The sequence below is a fragment of the Catharus ustulatus genome, chromosome 2, assembly GCF_009819885.2.
Source record: "Catharus ustulatus isolate bCatUst1 chromosome 2, bCatUst1.pri.v2, whole genome shotgun sequence".
Lineage (NCBI taxonomy): Eukaryota > Metazoa > Chordata > Aves > Passeriformes > Turdidae > Catharus > Catharus ustulatus.
In genome coordinates, this window is record NC_046222.1 from 87602286 (window position 1) to 87611181 (window position 8896).

An 8896-nucleotide genomic window follows, 5' to 3' on the forward strand; every position below is an offset into this window, starting at 1 on the left:
CCTAGATGTACTAAGTGAAAAGTGGCATTGAGGTTTCAATATGTCCAAAAAAGGATTTGAAATGACTGCTAATATTACCAAAAAACCTGCCTGAAGTTATAAGACAACACTGACAACACAAGGCTTTGAGGCTTTCAAATAATCTCTGCTCTATAGTGAGCAAAAGTCCCAGAAGAAACAGGCAAGCAAACAAACCAAACCAATAAACAAACCAAACCAAACAAAAGCAACAACAAAGTAAAACAAAATAACAAAAACCAAACCAAACTAAACCAGCAAAAAAACACCAAAAACAAAACAAACTGGAACAAACAGAACAAACAAAACACCATCCTCCCAAAAACCAAACCAAAAAAAAAAAAAAAAAAAAAAAAAGAACAACAAAAAAAACCCAGACAAAATATGAAAATAGGTTTGACCAGGAAAAAAATTAAAAGTGAGATATATGTGGACATGCCTTTTTTTTCTTTTTTTTTTTTTTTAATATGATTATTTGGACTCTTCAAGTCTTGCTTTTCTCACAGGAGTTAAATTAATTTTGCTTTATCTGAACGTATCACCCCCGAAATAAGGCATTAGTTTTGAATGTCTTCAAAACAGGGACTAATTAATTAGATTCTGATTTAGAGGTTAGAGTTTTTGAAAATAAGGGTAGGATGGCTTCTATTTTATATTTGTTATAACGGAGATTTTACACAGTCATCTCTTTTAGGTAGTGAAAAACAATTAATCTGAATTTTTCCTTTCTTCCTCTTTCAAACTACCTTTTGGGCTTTTACCTTCTTCTGAAATCACATAATAACAAATTAAAGACATTAGTGGAATATTGTAGTGCAGATTTTTCCCTAAAAAATAAGATAAACAATTGTTTAGGTATTTTAGGGATAAAATATTGTAAAATCAATTTTAACCAATTTCAGTCTCCTCTCTTGAAGCCTAAGTATGTAAATCAGCTAATCTAACAACTTTTTTGGTACAATATAGCCTTCAAAATACACTTATGCATTGATCACCAAGGATACTTGCCCATTTTTTTTTATAGAAGAATGTGCACTGCTTATACAGATTCCAAGGTGAATCAAAGAAAAATTACATGCATAAAGAACAAGCTGCCCAGATGGTCCATCAACAGTTAATTAAGTGGCAAACACAGAAGTATATTTGATGCTGCCAAAAAACTGCCTGCAGACTCTGCCATGGGCTCAAATATAGATTGCTGGAGGAAAATCTTGTGCAGATTGGCATCAGTCTCTTGTGATGCTCATCTGAAAAACAGAGTAAATTTCACAAGCTACATTTGAAAATGAAAACAAGAGTAAGGGAAGCCCTGTCTGAACATATTGCTAATAATGGGACGTGAGTTTGTCATGCTCATGCTGCCAAGCTAAATGCAAACCAGAGCAGTAGAGACCAAAGAGGACCAGCAGCCGTCACCTGCTCTCCATGTGAAGCAATGTGGCAGCCTCTGAGTCTCCCTTCACTTCTGGTACTCAGATAAAAGAGGTGGTATTCTTTCCATCACACAGCAGAGTTGAATGATCATGTGAACTCTGCTACACAGCTGTTCCCTGGGACAGTCTCACCAGTAAAAAAAGTGCTGCATGGTTACACATTGAAGTTTTCACCTTTACATTTCTTGAGAGTCCTTCACTGCTAAACCTTCTAGAATAGTGTTCTAATATCCCTTATTAAAAGGCATCAAAACATGTTTCTGGTGAGTAGAAGTAAGTTTAGAAAATATATTTTAGATAAACATTAACTCTTTGCAATAATTTTTTTCCCCGAAAATTATGCCTGCTTTTTCAAGTCATGTATTTCCAGAGTCAATAGGAAAGCTGGAAAAAGCAGTTTGATATGCTACCAAATGTAAATCTACCCAATATTTGTTACTTCAGTGCAATTATCAGATTTGCACTTCGACTCGGATTAATGGATAAAACCACTAAAAATTGCTTAGACAAGTGAGAAGACATGTGGATTGGTTAGTAAGTGAATTCCTTTAAAATTTGTTTCACATAAAAAAGCAGCAGTCATGAATATTTTAAAAGCAAAAACTCTTTAGGCTTCTTTAAACATTAATGTAGTAAAGAGAAAACATTAAGTATCAGTTAGGAACATATAGTGTTTCAAGTATTAGATTGTGAAACTAGAAAACCAAACCAAAATTATTGATATGAAATAGTTTGTAATTTGTCATATTTTGTCCCTAATTGTTTTCCCCTAATTTTTTGCATAATCAATCAGATGTTAATTTTTGTGTCCAAATTTTTTTTTTCTAGAAACTACTTATTTCCCAAGAGCTGTTTCTGTTATGTAATCCTACAGGAGTTAATTGGAAAGACTAAAAAAAGACAGAAGGCTGAAGGTCTGAGACTAAATCGCCCTTACAATCACCTTACGGTCACTGGGAAAAAAAAATGTATGAAACAAGCCACAAATCTTTCACAAAAAGAAGTAAAACTGTTTAAAACATTTAATTTTGTTAATGAATTTGAATGAGAAAATCAATTCAAAATTCTAATGTTGTAAAATGTAAAACCATCAATGACCATGATTCCCAAAAGCTTTCAAGATGCGTAAAATCAGCTGGTGTCCCGATGCAGTAGAGTTATGCTCAGCAAGAGTTCAAATGATTACTGTTGTTCTTGAGTTAGATAAATATGCTTCTCTTCTGCTCTGTCAACTGCTGCTGTATCCAAGGGGGCTCATGTAGGCAATTACATCCTCTCAAGAAAACCACAGTAATGGCTACAATGCTAAAAGAAAAGATTTGACTCAAAACAGCATCAGAAAATAACCTCCCATTCAAAGTGCAGTTGTACATGGAGTTTCAACTGTTCCTAAAAGGAAATCTTTTATATATGGCGCTTTTTCAATTTCAGCTTGGATTATCCAAGAAAGCTATTTGCTCTGCTTGCAATAAAAATGTGTATACTCACAAACCTGGAGTCTATGTTGACACATCTGTGCTTAGTTTCCATCTGCAAGCATTGTAGCCAATATATTCCAGTGATTGTAGCCAAAATAAAACAAATAAAAAGAAAATCTAACAGTGAAGTGACTGAAGCTATTAGACATTGCACATTATTCTACAATACCTTTTTTCTTATCATTCTTTACTGTGGAACAAAAGGTAATTTAAAGCCAATAACAACTACGGGCCTTGCGTGTAGATCTACAGTTTGCATTTATTTTCTCCAAAGCCAACTGCACGGTTATCACATTTGCAAAAATAAAACTGGACTGTTTTGAAGATAAAATAAACTTTTTGCAGATAAAACCTAATTAAAGTAGAATGTGGACTGACAGATGAAAAACTGTTAACACTGGATTGAAACAGTCTATATTGAGGCTCAAATAACTAATATAGATTAAAAAAAAAAAATTATGCAGGCTATCATCTTTCTCTCAGAATTTCATACGTCCAAGCCCAAAGTAAAAGTCATTTAAAAAACCCTAATATTAAAAGTAATTCAATAATAATAATATACTATATTTTTTTTACTGGTTTTGCATTGGGTTTTACTTAATCAATTATTAAAATAAACCAATACCAGAAATAATTTGGATTTATTATCTTTTATGCTAGAGTCCCTTTTCTGGGGACATTGAATTCTAAGGACTACAGAAAATCCTCCAGAAAATAAACAGAAAGAATCACTAACCCAGCATTGAAAATATTTATTTGGAGACAAATTATAAAATAAAGGGCAGAAATGTGTGCATTGACCAGACACAACTTGAGAAAGAATTAAGTATCTCTAATTTTTTCTTTTTTTTTCCTTCCACTTGGGTTGTGTTCTAGATGACTGAAATATCCACGTGTTTTTGTTTGTTCACTTGTTTACTTTTGTGTTTATGCATCTTTAAGTTAAAAAGGATTTTATTTTTCTAAACAGACATTTTTTTCAGGATGCAAGAGGTTTGGTCCTTCTACATATTTGCTAGTGCTCTTACACAACCATTCAATTCCTAGGAGAGTATTCATCTCTGCAATTAATTTTAGAAATTCCTTTAAATCCCCCAGTGGCAATTAAAAATCTCTGAGGCATATGGATGCATAACAGATTGATTACTTTCATATCCTTTGTCTTTTCATTTTTCTGTCATGCTTAATTTGCACCTAAAATCATCAGCGGTCAGCATAGAGCAGAATAGGAAGCAAGAAGTTGCTCTTCACACAGAAACGAGAATTTTAAACAGAAAGGGAACTGAAATATTTGCTATATTGGTCCTGTTTATATAGCAGTTCAGTATTTCAATATTGTCTTGTTTTCTAAACTCATGTATCGTGAATTCAGTGTTTCCTGAAATGTCAGAAAACTCTGTCACTGAGCTGAGAAGGAATAACTATTTTCATTCCTCTGAAAAAAACCCGAAACAAACAAGAAAAAATGAATTTTGAAAAAGCCCCAAAAAACCAGAACGTCCCCCCAAACAAAAACATCTAACAAAAACCCTCCAAACATACAAAACTGATACAAACATACGAAACATTCAAAACTGATAAGATATGATTAATATATGCTGATTCGTACTGTAACGTGCAAAGGCTAACAAACCCTGTGCTTCTGGGCTGCACAACATCATATGGCAAATTAAACCATTTCTTTGGCTTGCTGCACTTCAGGGAATTCATAGAGCAATTTGTTTGGCTTGAGCTTTGTGCTGGTTAAGAGGGGCAGTAGCTACTTACAGCTGCTGAATCTTCCCTTCCACGAGCTTGGCAGAATGCCTCAAAGGGACTTGTCTGACAAAACTGTACAGAATAGAAATATAATATGGAGAAGGTATAGGAGGGAAATGGAAGAAGTATGAAATTGTTGCAGTAAAAAAGGAGAAAGGTAGGAGTCTTTGGAGACTGATATTTAAAAAAAAACCCCAAAAATATCAAAGTTTTAGAAGTTCAGCCACTCCTTTGAATTACTCCCCCATGTGTCAACTGATGGGAAACTGCCAATATACTGTAGTGTGACACAATTCCCACTCCCTGTTCCGCATTCTAATGCTATCAGTAGGCTAAAAGCATGCTTGGAAGGTGTATGAGAAGAGAGTGTTGGGCTCCCTTAGCTCCTTTACTTACACCACGGACTCTGTTCTTTACCTCACTGTATGATCCATACACTCTTGTTGAAACAAATGGTCTCTGGTTGTAAAATTCACTTTACATATCAGTAACTCTGAGGAGTTAAACAAGGTTCTAATAAGATTTATTTTTCTTCTCATCAAGTTAAATTTATGGTTGAAGAGAACACTGTGATTGTGACAGACTGAGGATATAGGGATGTGAGGGTTAGGAATCACTGGCATTCTTACCTTAATCAAGGTTTCATTCCCAGATTGGATTCTTAGATGTGTTCTCTCTTATTTTTGTAGACCTAATGTGTTTTGCTTTTGGTTGGTTTTCTTTTCTCTCTTATTTTCTTTTTCCCTCTTCTCAGCAGTTATTTTCTTTTACTGGTGTGCTGCTTAATGGAAATACATCAAATTCTTAGCAGATGTAGTCACTGAATAAAACAAAGGTCTAAATGCTAATATGAATAATGAAATTTCCATGGTGGCACACACGGGAAAGAGTAGAAATTGCTAAGGCATAATGAAATAAATTATATTTCATTAAAATCTCCCCACTGAACAGATATTGCGTGCAAATATATTTTCTAAAATGAATCATTGTATATTTTCATTCATGAACAAAAAGCTTAAAATGCCAGCATTTTATTCATGTGTATATAAAAAGTGTATCTGGAAGCACTCTTTGTTATACAAAGTCATTTAGTTGCAAAGGAGACTAAAAATATTGCCCAGAAAATGAACAAGCATATAAAGAATTTGTTTACTTTCAAAGTCAACTGCAAAACTATCCTAGCCTTATGTTAATGTCAGATGTACCTGCACTGCTTCCTGTTCATTTCTAATATACAAATGCAAGCACGTAATTCTCCTTCTAAATGAAATTTAAAATTTAATATGAAAATAAAAAGATAAAAGCACTTTGCAAAGTGAACATATGATTTTGTAGATCTTTCATTTATCTTGGGAGTACATTTGGGACATTTCAAGTACTGGTCTGTGGATTTAGCTGAAGATATGTAAGTTGACGAAACCCAAATTTAGACTGCATTTCATGTCATTTTAATTAATATTCAAAATTTTATTTATAGATTACGCTTTTAGACATTTCCTATCTTGAAATTGCCATTCCTCTTGTTGTGAGTGGGAAGGAGATTCACGGCTGGAATTGGGAGAAGAAAATTGAAGCCTTTCTTGCATTTTGTTAACTCAACCTTCAATTCTTTGCTCTTTCCCAGGGTATTAGAAAGGAAAAGATGCCTGACTTGAGTACAGTGGGAAGAGAGCCAGACTGGAATGGGAGAAGAAACAGAGATAAGGATAAGGAATCAGGGTGGAAGCAGAGATGGTGCCTGGGAATGAGGGAGGGGGAGTCTGGGAATTCAAATCTAAGAGGGAAATTGTGAAGAAAATGGTGAGGTAGTTAGAGAGGGAAGAGAGCCTGCCTTTGGATAAGGACTTGGGGAGACTGCCAAGATTAGAATGGTACAACTGGGAGTTATGTGCAGAAAGTCTTGAAATAAGTGAATCTGACAATGTGGTAGTTTGCACAATGATAAATGAGACTCAGCAAAGACAAGGATACAGGCACACTACTTGAGTTTAAACTGAGTGAATTACAAGCCAACAGCCAAGATGAAGTCATTATCTGTATGTTTGCTCATCACCAGTAATTTTTCAGGTAGAAACTGTAAGCTCATTGAGAAAGACAGCACTTTTCAATCCACATTTGATAATTTTGCAGAAGTGCACTTCATTTTTAAAAATCACTTTTGCAGAAATATTCTACAAAGGTTGATGGAGATTATATCAGAAAAAAAATCTAATCTGACAGTTTTACATGTATTTCTAAATATCAAGAGATGAAAACTACACAGTAAGAGGGGGAATATAATATGTGCTTGCTTCCAATCCACTTGTTAAACTTGTTTTAAATTTTGTCCACTTCTGCATAAGATGTCAAAACAGATGAATAAAAATTAGTCTTTTTCGCAGTGACTGTATGTCTCTTTTGTATGTCTTATTTTGCTGTGTAGCTTTCCAACAAAACTGAAAACTCTTTTATCTTTTTTGTGCCCCTTTTTATTCAAGTTTTATTACAAGTTTTCATATAAGCTTTACTAAATGTCAAAAAGAGCTTCATAGAGCTACTCCTCTACTTTTCAAGACTGCTCTCAGAAATGTCTCGTTTAAATAACCCTAAAGAGTCTGACTGATCACGAGCTCAACAAAGAACAACAGCTAGTAAGGAGCCTTATTGAATTTTATATAATGATGATCTCGAAGTTAAAGCTCATACTTAAGTAATTGGCAAAGCAGTTTCATAATCTTCAGAATTTTGCTGAATAAAGATCAAAATCACTTAAACATTAATTTTATTAGGGTAACTCAGATCCAAATTGAAGAAAAATTATTCTGTGAGAGTGTATTGCTAACTAGATTTTTCACTAGCTTCTGGATTTTGTTTGATATCATTGGATTTTCACCCAGCTATATTTGTATAACAGATAGAATGCATGTTTTTCTAGACTGCCTGAGTTGCTAAGAGCAGAACCTTCAATTTGGGACCTCTTTAATTTGTTCTTATTGGATGGTCCTTGCAATATCTAAGTAATATGGACCTTTGTTGGTGCCATCAGCAACTCATTCTCCCAGCCACATTTCTTTAGTTTTAAAGAATAATGATATTTTATACCTAGTTTTATTGTTTAGTTTATTATTATTATTTCTTGTGTTTACATTGTTTTTGGTAATTAGGTCCATAAAAGAAGGGATTATCCAGCCAATACAGAGGAGTCAGTGGCTAGTCTGATCCCTGAGGCTTTTTCAATGCTTTACACAGTGTATGCAGTTGGATTTCCAGGAGAACAGAGGAACATTCTATTAGTACAGGGAGGTGTCCTGTGACTTAGATGTGGAGTGGAAGACGTGTCAGATCTTTAAACCTGAGAATTGGTTCTGGAGTAATTATTGGATTCTAGGGTGATTGAGACTAATCTTCAGATGTTACAGAAAATGAACCTTCGTTAAAAAATGAAACCAGTATAATGAAACTTATAAATACTATTTTCCATTTATAGATGCAGCACATCTCAAAAATTATTTTTTTAAAAAATTACAGTTAGCAAGCTGAAGTTCTCAAGTTCCCAATTACAATGCAAAAATATACAGTAAATTCACGAATACAAGCCGCACGGAATATAAGCCGCACTGCTGGTGTGTTGGCAACATTGTTGCCTTTGTTAATAGATAAGCCGCACCCGGAATATTAGCCGCACTTTAGTTTGCAGCGAACTTTCACAAAGTCGTCATTTAGTAACACAATCGCGGGATTGCCAGGGCTTACTGGCTTACTGCCGACCTCGGAAACATTGTTTCCAAGTGAAAAAAGACACACCCTTTATTTACAAGCCGAAAAAGACCGGAACAATAGTGTGATCATTTTGTGAGCATTCCCAATGGATCCGTGTTTCCTTTAAACAGCCACTTAGCCACGCAGGCAGGCAGCTGAGCTCCGAGCGGAGCCACATCTCCGTGCTGGCACAGGAGCGGCCGTTGTAGCCCTCGCAGCCTGCGGGGGGAGCGGCCATTGTAGCCCTCGCAGCCCGTGGGGGGAAGCGGCCATTGTAGCCCTCGCAGCCGGGCGGGGGGAGCGGCCGTTGTAACCCTCGAGCCCGCGGGGGAAGGGGCCGTTGTAGCCCCCGCAGCCGGGCGGGGGGAGCGGCCGTTTTAGCCCTCGCAGCCCACGGGGGAAGCGGCCGTTTTAGCCCTCGCAGCTGGGCGGGGGGAGCGGCCGTTTTAGCCCCCGCAGCCGGGCGGGGGG

At 35.8% G+C, this 8896-nt stretch overlaps 1 long non-coding RNA gene across 1 annotated transcript; it reads right to left on the reverse strand.

Annotated features, from left to right (window-relative positions):
- Window positions 1-2571: 2571 nt before the first annotated feature.
- Window positions 2572-5402, reverse strand: LOC116992721. Its single transcript, XR_004417099.1, has 3 exons — window positions 5317-5402; window positions 4697-4759; window positions 2572-2756 (listed from the first exon to the last, which is right to left on the reverse strand). It is a non-coding gene; the product is annotated as an uncharacterized LOC116992721 (long non-coding RNA).
- Between the last annotated feature and the right edge of the window lie 3494 nt (window positions 5403-8896).